The sequence below is a fragment of the Papaver somniferum genome, chromosome 10 (genome assembly GCF_003573695.1).
Source record: "Papaver somniferum cultivar HN1 chromosome 10, ASM357369v1, whole genome shotgun sequence".
Taxonomy (NCBI): Eukaryota; Viridiplantae; Streptophyta; class Magnoliopsida; order Ranunculales; family Papaveraceae; genus Papaver; species Papaver somniferum.
The window spans coordinates 165827166-165841910 of record NC_039367.1 but is presented as its reverse complement, the minus strand read 5'-3'; the positions used below and the strand labels follow the sequence as shown (position 1 = coordinate 165841910).

At 39.8% G+C, this 14745-nt stretch overlaps 1 long non-coding RNA gene across 1 annotated transcript; it reads left to right on the top strand.

The window, feature by feature from the left end:
• Positions 1 to 11511: 11511 nt before the first annotated feature.
• Positions 11512 to 13350, top strand: LOC113317517. Its single transcript, XR_003343604.1, has 2 exons — positions 11512 to 11949; positions 12538 to 13350. It is a non-coding gene; the product is annotated as an uncharacterized LOC113317517 (long non-coding RNA).
• Positions 13351 to 14745: the final 1395 nt, after the last annotated feature.

The window sequence follows — 14745 nt, the reverse complement described above, 5'->3', positions numbered from 1 at the left end:
ATACCAGAAGCCGACGAGGAAAGCAAGGATCCAGTTGATGTCCTCGAACCCGCAAGTAAAATGGGAAGTCTTCGTTGATCGTTCCAAAAATAAGGAAGGGGCAGGAATAGGCATCGTCATCACCACCCCAACTAGAGAAAGAATCGTACAAGCACTCAGGTTAGAATTCAAAGAGCATACTAACAACATCGTCGAATACGAGGCAGTCGTACATGCCCTCCGCTTAATAATAGAGATGGGGGTAAATGATGTAAGACTGACAAGTGATTCGCATCTTGTCATACGGGAAATAGGCTCGAATACAATGTGTACAACGACACCCTCTCAGCTTACATGGCCTTGGTCCAAACATTGGCATCACAAATTCCGAACATCAAGTTCCGGCACTTATGAAAAAGGTATATCAGGCACGCGGATGCCCTAGAATATATATCATCCATGCTGAAGGACAAGAGTATCGAAGCTATCAAAATAACAAGGGTATACGAGCCTTCGATTGCATCACAATTTTCCTTTGCTACAAATCAAGATACAGTGGAAGAAAATATTGAAGATCAGGTGGGAGAAGACATCCGTAACGATTTTGACGAAGAAGATATCCTGTCAAGAGCAAATCAAGACGAAGATTTCAACAACGAAGATGATTGGAGAATGATGATCCATGCGTTTCTCAAGGATGGAACCTTACCCGCAGATCACAAACAAACCAGGAAAATACTCTCCAAAGTAGGAAGATATGATCTTCGGGATGAGATCCTGTACAAGAAATCTTTCCTCGGACTGTTACTACGTTGCTTATCCAGGAAAGAGGGGCATCTAATTCTAAACGACATCCATTATAGTGACGCAGGGAATCATAGCGGCATGAGATCACTAGACGACAAAGCAAAAATGCAAGGGTATTACTGGCCCACAATGATACAAGATGCTGCAAGAATGTCCCAACGATGTGAAGAATGTCAGCGTTTCGCCAAAAAGATACACGCACCAGTAACAACGTTGAATTTTATGGATAGTCCGTGGCCATTTGCAAAATGGGGCATAGATATCGTTGTGCCTCTCATCGAAGGATCGGGGAAAAGACGATATTTGATAGTAGCCACGGACTACTTCAGTAAATGGGTGGAAGTCAAAGCCTTAGCCAGGATCAGAGACGTGGACGTGTTTACTTTCATATTCCAAAACATTATTTGCAGGTTCGGCATACCAGCGGAAATCGTGTATGATAATGGTAAACAATTACAGGGGAAAAACATAGACATGCTCTTCGACACTTTCAAAATAAGGAAAAACAAGTCCACTCCCATATACCCTCAAAGCAACGGACAAGCGGAAGCTACTAACAAGACCCTCGCCCTTATCCTCAAAAAATAATTAGACGAACACAAGGGGTGATGCTTTGAAAAGCTACACATTATATTATGGGCATACAGGACAACACGAAGATCTTCCACTGGGGAGTCCCTATTTCTCCTCACTTATGGAGCTGAAGCAGTCATCCCAACAGAGATCCTCATGCCAACCACAAAGACCGAAGCATGGGAGAAAAATCTCACAACAGACATGATGTTAGATAGACTGGACGACCTGGAAGAAAGGAGGGAAGCAGCATTGCAAAAGATGGAAAATTATCAACGGAGACTAGCGAGAGAGTACAACAAAAAGGTAAAGCTTCGAAATTTTGTAGAAGGGCAGTATGTGCTAAGAACAATCCCGCAGTATCAACGAGAGAAGAAATGGGGAAAGTTAGCACCTACATGGGGAGGACCTTTTATAATACACGACATTGCGGGAAACGGTTCCTACTATCTTCGCAATCTGAAAGGCGAAGTCCTCCGGCACCCTTGGAATGCTAAATGGCTCAAACCGTACTACCCATAGGAACAGCGCAGATTTGCATATGCGTGAAGAATACCAGAAGAAGAAGGCAGCGTAACCGCTTTACATGTTTCTATCTCTGGACGAGGAGTAGCAGGCCTCAACCTATCAATCAAACAAACTTTTTGGGAAATCTTCAAGCAAACGAAATGGTCCAAAGTCCCGCTGGGTGAACGCATGTACACTACATAATAAATTAACAATATTGGGGAAAGTAGTTAATCTACAATCTCTCAGGGCTCCCCTATCAGTGTCTATGAGTGTAAGACAATGGGGAAGGCACCCAGCAGAAAGAGATACCCAACCAATTTTAAGGCAGCGGGTCGACGAAATGGGTGCATGTAAATATTTCAAATAAGCATTCCATATCCTAGAACGCTGCCTCGGCCCCCTCCGTTTGGGAATCCTCTGGCCCAGGATTCGCCAGCGGGGTGACAGGTCTCAAGACGATCACGAAGGTATTTACCTTCGGTGTCGCACCCAAACACTCTCAACTTTTTATAAAGCAAGTTATTTCTAGTTTAAACCTTCACAATACTTAAAATAAAGATGAATTGATAACGCAAGTATGCCGAAAGGATGATCCATTTCATAAAAGAGTTGATTACAAGATTCAGCAAATAAGATAAAGCAGGTTTTCACGCGTCCATAGAAGCGTACCATTAAACAGACAACGGTCATGATTGTACTTATTTTGCATATCAACCATCAGTGTTCTCCTATCACGCCACTCAGCTGTTAAGGCATTGTGCTCATCAGCACGAGCATTCCACTTTACGACTTCGCTTTTCAACTTACCCACCAACTCTGCAATGCGGGATTTCTGTCGTTCCCTTTCTTTCCGAAGCCATATGAGCTCGGGGACTCCACCCACTGAAGATAGGGTGGGGAGACTGAGACAGAACACTAAAGTACAAATAGGTATTCACGAGGAGTAAAAGACCAATAAAATATATGAACCTGTGAAGGACGATACATTTATGCGAGCTTGCTCCAACTCGTTGCGGACTATAGCAAGTTCCGAACGGAGACTCTCCTCGGCATTACCCAGGATCTCCTTTTTCTTCAGGAGACCCTTCAGTTCACTTATTTCCATCTCGGCCGCAGATAGTTCTTCTTCTTTATGACGAAGCTTAGCCTCCAACTTTAAAGACTTTTCTTTAAAGAACTGGTATAGAACATGGTTAAAATGTTCGCTCCTCATCATCTATGTCACAAACGACAAAAATTATTATACCCAAGGGATCGGATATCGCGAAAAATACAACGTTCGTACATCATAAGGGAATCAGTACAAGGATTTACCTCTAAGACACGCTGATGGGGAAAACCGTATTGGTACCCATCAGCTATGGCTATCATATCAGCAACAGAGGATAGAGGGTCAACCACTAGGTTAGCTTCTGAAGATCTCAGATTCTTCTCCCACATCTCAGTAACGCGGACTTCAGAAGACACTTGCATCATCTGACGAGTATAAGCATCAGAATTCTTCTCACCGGGGACCACTGGGGCAGGGGTGGGGACGAACATCAGATTTTTCTTCTTAAGCCAAGCCAAAATGGCATCTTCGCCTTCAGGCATTAGCGAGTAAGAGAAATCCTCTGAAGGAGATTCAACCGCAGACTTCCCTTTGGCTGCTCTCCCCTCACTCGCGCAAGTCTCGACATCACCGTCCTCAGTATGACCACCGACGTTTTCAGCCTGCTGACCGGTGGAATCTTCTTTACCAATATCCCCAAGCACATCCCAATCATCATTTGGGGAAATAAATGAGAAGTCTTCGGCAAGACCCATGGCAGCATTCACATCAAAGGATTCCCCCGCGGAATATATCCTACCGAAAGAAAATTCAGAGGAAATAACGGGCAGAGTACCCACACCAACAATATTATCGCCAACAGGGGGAGATGCACCCCCTCCAGTACCCCCAACGGTAATATTACTCTCAGACTCACCATCACCACCCGCGGCAATTTCTTCTTCACCATCACCACCCGCGGCAATTTCTTCTTCACCATTACCACCTTCGTCATCAGGGTGAGAAGTGTCGGTACGCTCTTCTCCATCGGACATTTCTTCATCCTCAGCATACCCTTCGTTTACAGGACTCGTAACCTCCTCATAAACCTCAGCCTCATCGGTAACCACAATAGAAGATTTTTTGGGTCCAAGTTAATTATTCTTCGACACCTACAAACCAGTACACATCCCCACAAAGGCTCATTTTTTACCTCACTTCAAGCAAGGAAAAAGGGGCAAATAGAATAAATAATATAAGAAGAAACTATACCTTGGCAGCAGCAGCAGCACTCTTCGTTGGATGGGTAGCGCCAGAACCCTCCTCCTCATCTCCATCAACGACATCAAGAGCGTAAGGAAAATTCATGCCCGCGAAATTCGGACGCCGAGGACAGAAATCTCCATAACGAGCAGGAGGAGTTTCACGAGGCTTGCTGTTTTCAGAAGGACGCCAACGGCGTGGACCCGGAATTCAACCATAAGCCCAATGACCAACTACCTCAATAACAGTAGAATGTCATTCATAATCATGGTCACGGTTAATCCTTTCACGAGCAGGAAAGAGTTTCCGTTTAGCAGATCCCTCAGTACCAGGAACATACTTCAGCTTGGCATCCCTCACCTCACTCAAAAGACGAATTTCACCACGGGAAGCAGCAATATTACGAAGACTAACACTCCACGGCTTACGGTTTCTACTGTTGACATAATCCCCAAAAGAACTGTTAAAATTCTGAGGAGTGTACCACTCTCTCTCAGCAGGATTTGGAACATAGCAGGTCATCATGGTCTCTCCCTTGCTTCGCAGGTAACATTCCTTCAGTGAACGAAGATAATTCCCAGATAGTTGTCACACGGAACGATTATGAGTGTTCGTGGAAGATCCTTCGCGACTAGCCAACACGTCATAATAAAAGGAGTCACCCGACTTATATAGGGGCAATATGAGACCCGCCTCGAAGGCTCCAACCGTAGTCAACAGATGAAACTCGTCAAACTGATACTTAGCAAGGAGCTCGTAAGTGATATCATCGTCAGGGGCATAGAAGCGAACCTCAAAAGCTTGAAGTTCATGTTTTTCCTTGAACATCTCAAGATCAATATGCTTGAAAGTGACTTTCTTCTTACCAACTGAAATACTGCGTATCACGGGGAGAGTTTCTTCTTCTTCTGCGGAATCAGAAGTAGGACTCGATTCCGAAGCTTTCCTTTTAGAAGGAAGATTTTTAGACGGACCAGCTCTCGACATAGTACCCTTGGAGTACTTCCCTTTGAAAGAAACTGCGGGAGGAGGCGGCAAAGAAGGAGGAGCCATTGAACGAAGGGGCGGAACATCCAGTGTTTCACTACGAAGAGGAGGAGCCCGCGTACTCCTAGAGTCATCACGAGGAGGAGCCTGCGTACTCCTAGAATCTTCACGAGGACGAGAAGGGGCGCGGTTAACAGCATACCTAGATCCAGAAGGACCCTTCGGAACATCCCTTTTCTTAGTAGGCACAACCTTCGCACCGGAGGAAGATGAAACCCTATGACCCCGAGGATCCGATTGCGAAGACTTGTAAGGACCCTCCCCAAGAGGAGAACTGTCAGAATCTCGACGCGGAGGGGATCCTGGCGGACTAGACGTCGAGGTTTGGTAAGGAGCCCGCGGACGATCAGACATATCTACGAGGAAACACAAAAACAGTTTAGAGAAGAATATGAGGAGATCACTAAAGATCAAAAATTCCATAATTGATGGTTCATCCGGATAAATATTAAAAACCCTAAGAACTAAAAATAACCAGAAATACTCCATCTAACTCCATGGATAATACTTACATACAGACTCACAGACTTCGTAACAAATGACATGGGAAAGCATATATGCTTCGATATGTGTGTTCTTCATCACAAAGCCAACAAATACAGCAGCAGGAAACAAACGGGTAGATACATAGAAAAATCAATAATGGGAAGCTAATGAAAAACCCCATACCTGTATAGAAGAGGACGACAAGCACCAACGACAGTCGAAGAAAGGAGGATCGGAGATATCAAAAGCTAGTTGTCTGCGATACAGGGGCAACAACGATCGAGAGCGAAAGAGACAGAAAATTGAATGTTGTTATCTTCCTCACAAGAATGACGATAATAAATGACTAGAAAAAAGAATATAAAACAAGAAGAGGATGAACACTGACAAGAAGAGGATAAATGTTTTTTTTTCCACATTCTCTTTCCTAATTATGAAGCTAGAGAAGATAATAATCGTTCCTTGCACCAAGGAGCAGTTATGGGGAAAGTTAATGCAAAGTGGGAAACTTGTAGGACGACCTTTCTTCTTCTAAATTGCAAAATACGCCCAAGTCAGAAGAAGAGGGGCAAGTTGTATCTACACCTTTCATCATCCACCACATGTACAGAAAGAGACACGTGGAAGGCATGCAAAACAAGATATCAAAACATGATAGCAAGCATCTCCTCAGAAGATGCCACCCGTCAGCAGATCCGACGATCAGGGACAGAGGATCACAAAGGTATGATGGCCCAGAGGAGCACCAGATAATACCCCTTGGGTGTTAATACACCCAATCCCGCGGAAGATCCCAGATCAACGGCTGAGAGGAAGTTTGACTGACACAGATATGACCAGACAAAGAGACACTTGTCTGACACGACCAGACATCCATCTACCCGCATTAAATACCAAAGAGATATACATGTGTCAATCAGCTCATGGAAGAGGCGAGGATAACCCTTCGTATTCAAGCTCAGGCCGCAGCATATGCCGAGGACCCATGCGTAATGGGCACAAAGCACAAGAAGATAAGATTACAACGGCACCTCAGAAGTAGGACCCACGCTCCAACCCTGTAAATACCCCTCTCCACTAAGAGAGAAGGGGTCGACCAATCGAGAGCAATTATAGGAGAATATAAGAGAGAGAAATAGGAAGAGTAAGTAATCTTCCTATTCCTGCAGACCTATGGATACTCTAAAGTCATTCGACTATCTTTGTAATCATTCAATACATAGTGAAACACCAGTCCCGTGGACGTAGGCCTTGGTGCCGAACCACGTAAATCTTTGCCTTATTTACATTTCAGTACTTTACATTCCTCGTTGAGCTTCATGTGCTTTACATTTATACTTGATTCTCTGTTATTTCCTTCGTACGAACATTATTTATGATAATACTCGACTAGACAATGACAAGTTCGAGGGTTTTGAGTCGCTGAATCGATATAATCATCCCTTTTACGCTTCCGACGCACCATTTTAGAATTAGAACGTGTGCGAATACTGGTTGTGAACAAGCAGATGGCTTCGTGATTTATGTGTTCACACTTGGAGTCCATGTTTATCTATATATGGCGAGGTATGTTTATCCCCACAGTTCCATGTTCTGTTAGTTCAAAGTCTGTCGACCTTCCGGTTTATTTCTCGACCATTTTTATTTGTTTAACAGATGGACCTAGAGTTGGATTCCGCAGGAAGAAAATTAATAAGCTAATCATATTCAGAATGTATTGCGTTTTACCGTTCAACATTTATCTAGGAATAGTATACCAAACTACTAATTGATTTCCATGATATGAAAATTTGTTAAATGTATTTTCTCTGTAAGTCTAATTTATTTATTTTATATATGATGGTAACCCCTGATTGGGGACCCAAAGATGAAATAGTCGGCCATTTAGCAGCGGAAACTCCAGCCAAGGGAGAGGGATTGCATAATGAAAATGAGGCAGTATCTTTCTTTACTAAGTTCGGTTTTTGGTTAAATCTTCTTGATCGAGAAGGCAAAGGTAAGAAACTCTATGAAGATGAAAATGAGTTAGAAACTAATGAAGACGTGTTTTTTTGTTTTTTTTTTTTTTCTGTCAGTTAGGCGTATATATTTTGTTTGCCTGGTGCTTACGAGCTTTTACCATTTAAAAAGGGTGAGAATATGGTTTTTAAGGCATCCTCTTCATCGAATGGTTGCCAATACGATTCATGCTCAAAATGCAAGTTGAGGTTCTCAAAGATTGATCACTGAGTATCCGCGTAAAAAGTGTGACCAAAAAATCCCAAAGCCGGTAATCAGGTAACATTTTTCAAAATTAAAGGCTTTTTCTTTCAGAATTAGAACGAAACATATTTCAAAGCTAATCATAGTTCAACTATAAGTACAGAAGAAAAGTGAACATACAAGGCCATACAGATTTGGTACAAGTTGTAGCATTTTGATGAAGTGGCACCATCAATAATCAAATTCCCTGTTTCCGTACTGTACAATAAACAGGTAAAAAATTGAAATTCAGAATATTTTATACAACTGGACAATATATTGACTGTAAATTTGTAGTGCAATGTAGATAGTTCACTGTATAATTTGAAGAAGGCGAAGAAAAGGTGCAACTGTATCAAATCGAAAGGGCATGATATCATGGGAGACAACTATAATCTGACAATCAAGAGAATCTACTTCAAACGGAAAGCGGTATACATATATATCAATCAACACTAAAAATGTAAATCGATATCAATTTCAGATTTTTTTTTCCAGTAATCGGAAATAAATCTTGATGTTATTTTACAAGATGTTGTCCCCATGGATATGAAACTACTGTACAGGTATGAACCAGATCGATTGTTGGCCCAGATGGATTACCTTAACCCCAAAGAAAAATTGTTACTGAACGGAACTGATAGGAAATTTGAAATCCTCATGATCAGATCATGCTTGAATAGGTATCCAACTTATTTTTATTTTAGTTTTTCATAATTTCGAAGTCCCTTTCCTTCCCTTCGTTATTAGGTGTATAACGCTTGAATAGCTGTCAGATTACGCTTGATATATTTTGTGATCTTGTTAAATGTTACCACTCAAGTAGGGTTACATAAGAAGGTAAAGTACTGCTTGCATCATCTCCAATAGGTGATTTCCTGCTTGAGCTCATATGCAGTTTATGTACGCCTTCATTCTTAGGTGGCTAACTTTGGTTTCATGTTTTTCTAAAGGATTAATGCAATAATCAGGTAGATTAAAATGTTATTCACAATATATTTGTGAACATGTTGTCTTCTGAATTGTCTGTTAAAGTAATAATCAGGTATATTAAAATGTTATTCACAATTTATTTATTCACATAATGTCCTTAGTATTTGTTAATATGGGGAGGATTCTTGGATATATAATAAGGTTTTGACTTCAAAATTTAAATTGGTCATTAACCGCGCATAACCGTCCTTAATCTAAAGAACGTGAAGCAATTTTATGACCCTAGCCCATGCATTTGCACGGGCATGAAAGGCACTTGTTATAATAATATTTTTATTTAATAGGGCCTTTTAGTAATGGATTATAATAATATTTTTATTAGTAGGGCCTTTTATTAATAATGTGTTTTTAATTTTTTGTTTTTTATATATGAGAATCTTAAAAATCATCTCTGCGGTCTATTCTTTTTTATTTATTTTTATTAGTAGGGCCTTTTATTAATAATGTGTTTTTAATTTTTTGTTTTTTATATATGAGAATCTTAAAAATCATCTCTACGGTCCATTCTTTTTTATTTGGGAAAATTAGGGAAAGACCCAAAAAAAAAATTCTCATTCTCAGGTCCACAATTAATTTTAGGTACCGTGACACTCATAATTATACGAACTTATAAATGTATGCATGGCGGATTATGCATCCGTATGACGGGTTATGCATCAGGGGTATAATTGGCAACACAACTTGGATATAACATATCTAAAAATCCGCGCCTTGGAATTTTACAAATTTTATATCGTTGGAAATCTTTTTAAGAGAGATACGCAACGAGTACAAACAACAATATTAAATTTTTGTTTTTCACGAAAAAATCGGAGGTGATCATCATTTTAGGCAAAATTTCGAAAACTGACTACATAATCATTATGCAGCCACCAAAAAAGATGCATAACACATTCTGCAGACGCATAACGAATTATGCAACCATTTTCTCGACTGCATAACAAATTATGCATCTGCATAACAAAGTTATGCATCTATAACAAGTTATGTAGCCATTGTTTTGGTTGATTTTAGTGCGTACATAAAAAATTGATGCATAATGCATTATGCAACATATTTTCGGATGCATAACTGGTTATGCATCTATTTTCTCGATGCATAAAAGATTGTGCAACAAATTTCTCGATGCATAATTTTTTATGCAGCCATATTTTCGGATGCATAACAGGTTATGCATCAATTTTCACGACTGCATAACATGTTATGCAGATATTATTGTAGGTGCATGACAAGTTGTGCAGTCTTTGTTTTTGTTGGTTTCAATAGTGACGAAAAAGTTGATGCATAACGTGCTATGCAACCGTTTTCTGGACTGCATAACAAGTTATGCAACAAATTTTGTAGATGCATAACAGGTTAGCTCACCCTACTGGCTTCTAATTAACGCCACATCCGCTGCAAACAACCCTTGTACTCATCCCACAAACGCACAACAAACTAGCAAGGAAACGGTGCGGTCAAGCAGCTGCAGCTGGTTATGTTCTTGTTGTTTAGCCTTTACCAAATCTTCCACAACACTAACCAAATTTGCGAATCACTCTGCAGCCTTTTCTTCCTTCTTTTCTCGCTGCCAGAACTGTACCAAACCCTCACCATAGACAACATGTATCCTTCGATATCTTGCTGGTTTCAAATCCACGGCAACAACACACAACACCCACACAAGCATCTGCAGCAGCATTTGTTTCTTCTCCTCTTCTTACACGATCCAGATAATCAACAATGCCCATAGCATCAATCATTGTAACAGCTGCTAACTAGATGGTAATAAGATGGTGGTTCAGCTTTTCTGTCGAATAGTTGATATACGCTACCTGATGGTGTTGTTGTATGTTGAGAAACCATCTCCTTCAGCTCTCCAATTCCTGCAATTTCACATTCAACACATCCCAATAACTCCACTTCTTCCAGGAATTATAAACTAGACTCATTCATCATCATTAACTGTCACAATCAACCACAACAACAACATCTCTTGGACAGAGAAAAGAGGGGATGTAAGAAATTCTTCTTTCCAGGCTCTCTTGAGTTAAAATACAACCCAAACTTCTACATCATCTCGAGCTCCCGATTCTTCGAACACAACCACCAAAACCCATTTAATCAATCAGTCTCAGATCCCCTTTTCTTTGTTGATTTCAGTTTTGCAACTTCACCAAATTCCTTATTTGATCTTCTAAAACTTCATTCATAATCAATTACATCAACAAATCAGACCCTAACTTCTTCCTCTCAAACATTACCTCAACTGTAGATGATTGGAATCACAAACGAATCCTTGAATACACCCAATCCAGTTGACAAACGGACCCAACTTGGTTGCTGCAATTTCTAATCTCAATCGAGATTTTGGACTCCGTCGATAGATAGGAAAGAAAGTTGTAGGGAGATACGAATCTGAGAAGAAGAAGAAAAAAAAAAAAAAGACCGAAACATAATTTCAGAAATTATGGGTTTGAGAATAATTTTCTTCCAGAAAATGGATGCGCGCCTGTGTTTTTCTGAGCGTGGGTTTCATAGTAGAAAAGTCTGGGAGAACGGGTCTCCCTATAGTTTTCACTTTTTATTTTCAGTATCCCTTTCTCTTTTTTCGGTTCATCTCTTCCTCCGCCATTAGCAAACACAAAACTGCAGTCGCCTTCTCTTATCTTTTCTTACATATTTTCTGCTCCCAAATGAACAATAATAAGAGAGCCAATCATCTCTTCGTCCTCCTAACCCATCACCGCCGCCACCACCATCCGTTTCCTTATCACTCCTGCAACCACCATCACAACCGCCGTCTCACTTTCTCTGTAAGATAACCTTTTACATAAATCAAAACCATAGAAAACCACCTTCTCACTTACTCTGAATGATAAAGCCTTTTACATAAATCAAAACCCTGGAACATTGATTTCAAATTGATTTTGTAAACCCTAAATTTAATTTTATCTAGATTTTGAATTTGCACTTCAAGTGCAAAACCTTGAAGATTCTGCTGTGTGAAGATTCTGAGACTTCGATCTGGTTGTAGGATGGTATAATCCCTACTTTATTTATTGATTTTGGTTTTCAATCTTTAATTTTAAGGGTTTTGATTATTTACTTTCCATTTTAGCTTTTCTTCCAGCTGAATCTTGTTCTGTGACGGATTGAAGATTAAATCTGTTGACATATGAATTGCTTCACAGATCTGAATGGTTTTGGTTTACATGAATTTTTAAGACAACATTTTCTTGCGTTATCACTTTTTCCTTGGAGATATCAACATTTTCTGTTTCAAGTTGAATATAACAGACTTTTCTCTTCTTTAAAGCAAAACGATTTTGATCTATACATATTAGGTTAATCTGGTTTATATGATTTGTTTTTACAATTATTTGGTGCCATAAGCAGCAGGGGCGGAGCTAGGATCCGAGAAATGGATTGTCAAGTTACCAATCAACACATATTTTAAGGGGTGCAAAATGATTAAAATGACTAAAAATGGGATAAATTAGTTCAAATTTGGCCTAAGAGCTCACATTTGAGGAGGTTCAATTGCACACCCACCTCTCCATGTGGCTCCGTCCCTGATAGGCTGTTAATCTAATTACTTAATGAACTCTTGGTTTTTCTTGTTGCAGCCTGATGGCCAAATGCTTAATAATAAGACTGTGAGATGATGCATTCAACACTTATTTGCGTCATACCATTCACAGCTTCACAAGTTCAATTGCATCATCACCATTTGCAGCCACCAACACACCACCAAGCTAGCTACAGTTCTCCTTCCCTATGATAACCAATATCAAGTATTAAGTTTATATTTTTTATCTTGAATGGTTGCGCATTTTGTTATGATAGTTAAGGCTCAACACTTATGGATCTTACCACTTTAATCCTTCGTCCGAGAATCGGGCAGTCTCATGAAACAATGATAAAGCCTTAACTCAGCATGATTTTTCTTTTAAAAGTTTATCACATGTGTGCTAAATTGGTAAGCTAGGATTGGCATTGGGATTTTTTTGGTTTAAAGTGTTGGTGCTTGTGCCAACGTGAGAATTGTGTATTCAGGTTAAGGAAATCCCTCAAAAATTACTGCACTGATTCCATTGGATGGTTCTAGGTCTTTTAATGGGACGTGAAGAACATATCATCGAGGCTTCACAAAGGTATATAAATGCAATACTTCCGATAGCTACCTTTTTGTCCAAATTTGGTAGTAGGAAAAGAGATTTAGGGGTAATTTTTGTGTGGTATTACCGTCGATTAGTTTAGTATTTTGTTTTTATGGTATGATTCTAGGTATGTCATCCTTTGGATGGTAGAACTGGATATGGAATGGGTTTATGCAAGAGTATTTGCTTCAGGACTTGTAAGCTCACTACTCCTAGCTGTAAGCTCTCAACCTTGATGTATGTAACCTATTTGATTTTAATTTAATGAAGCTTCTTACATAATCTTGTTTGCTTCTGGAGTTCTACTAATGGTTCTATGCAAGGGTTCAACCATATTCGAAGACGACGGCAATACATCTTTGCGCATAGTTGCTATTATATATAATACAAGGCTTTCTATGCCCGTGCAGTTGATGCACGGGCTAGGTTTCTGAATTGGTGAAATATTCCTGTACTGTAATTCTTCTTAGAATGTAGTCAACTTTTTTCCATCCTATTGCCTCAGAAAAACTGATATAAAGAAGAAAAAAACAATACCTAATAAGCAATATCATTAAAAAAATAAAAACAAAAGAAAAAACATGAAGCAAAACCTGAAAATAGGGGTTAGAAATGATCATGAAGTGCTACTCAAAAACTGGATTGCCCAAAATTCTTTTGAAACAGTGAAGTCAAGAGAAACTTGAAACTTGCCAGACGCATCTTTTCATCGTATGAACCTGTCAATGCCAAAGTACCTGTAGTGATTTTGTGGTCCCATTTGCATGTAATAGGCCCAACCCGGAAACTTACACTTTGTCCACACAAATACGATGCACCGCTCTCATATGGTGACAACCAACAACAGATTCAATGTATAATTGTTATTGAAGATTATACAAACCATGATAACTATATAGGAGCATTTCGTATATAACAACTAAAACGAACATCTAAACGCAATGTTGTTCCAGTTTTCAGATTCATAAGTGTGGCACCAATGGCAATCCCCGTAACTTATAATTACGCTATAAGAAAGGCACTAACCATTTCATTCAAAAACCTTGCAGCTGCAACATATAAATGGCGCACCCATCTAGCATTACAGGCCGGGATCACAAACCGCTCATTGAGTTCTCGCCAATTCCTCTTTTACTTCATGAAATAACGCAAAGAACTTCACAGCTCTTGTCAAATCCAATTTACGAAGGTAAACTGGACGATATAACTCATACCTTAACTTACTCATATAGAAATCCTTTGCAAATTCATTTCCTTCCTGTCGTGATGTAGGCACACACAGTAAGAACTTAATTTGAGAACAAATAATTGGTACGCAAGCCTTATAAATGAAACGGTAAGTTTTGTACACAAATTACACTGTTAACGGTTCCATCAATGGATCATAAAAATCTGAGTCGGGGAAATGAAGAGAGATTCAAGCATAAAGAGTAGGAAGGAACCTTGTCGGCCTCAATCCTGGAGGAAAAATAAAAAAATACAAAGTATAACAATCTGTCCATATATAAGCTGTTGGTCACTTATTCGAAAAGCTTCTAACTGCTTGTGATGACAAAAATGTTTAAATCTATGGTTCTTGTTATTACCTTAACGTCCTGCTTTCGTAGTGCAACTTAAGATAAACCCGGTCTGTCATTAATTTTGTAGGATCAGAATCTCGCAACAATAATATCT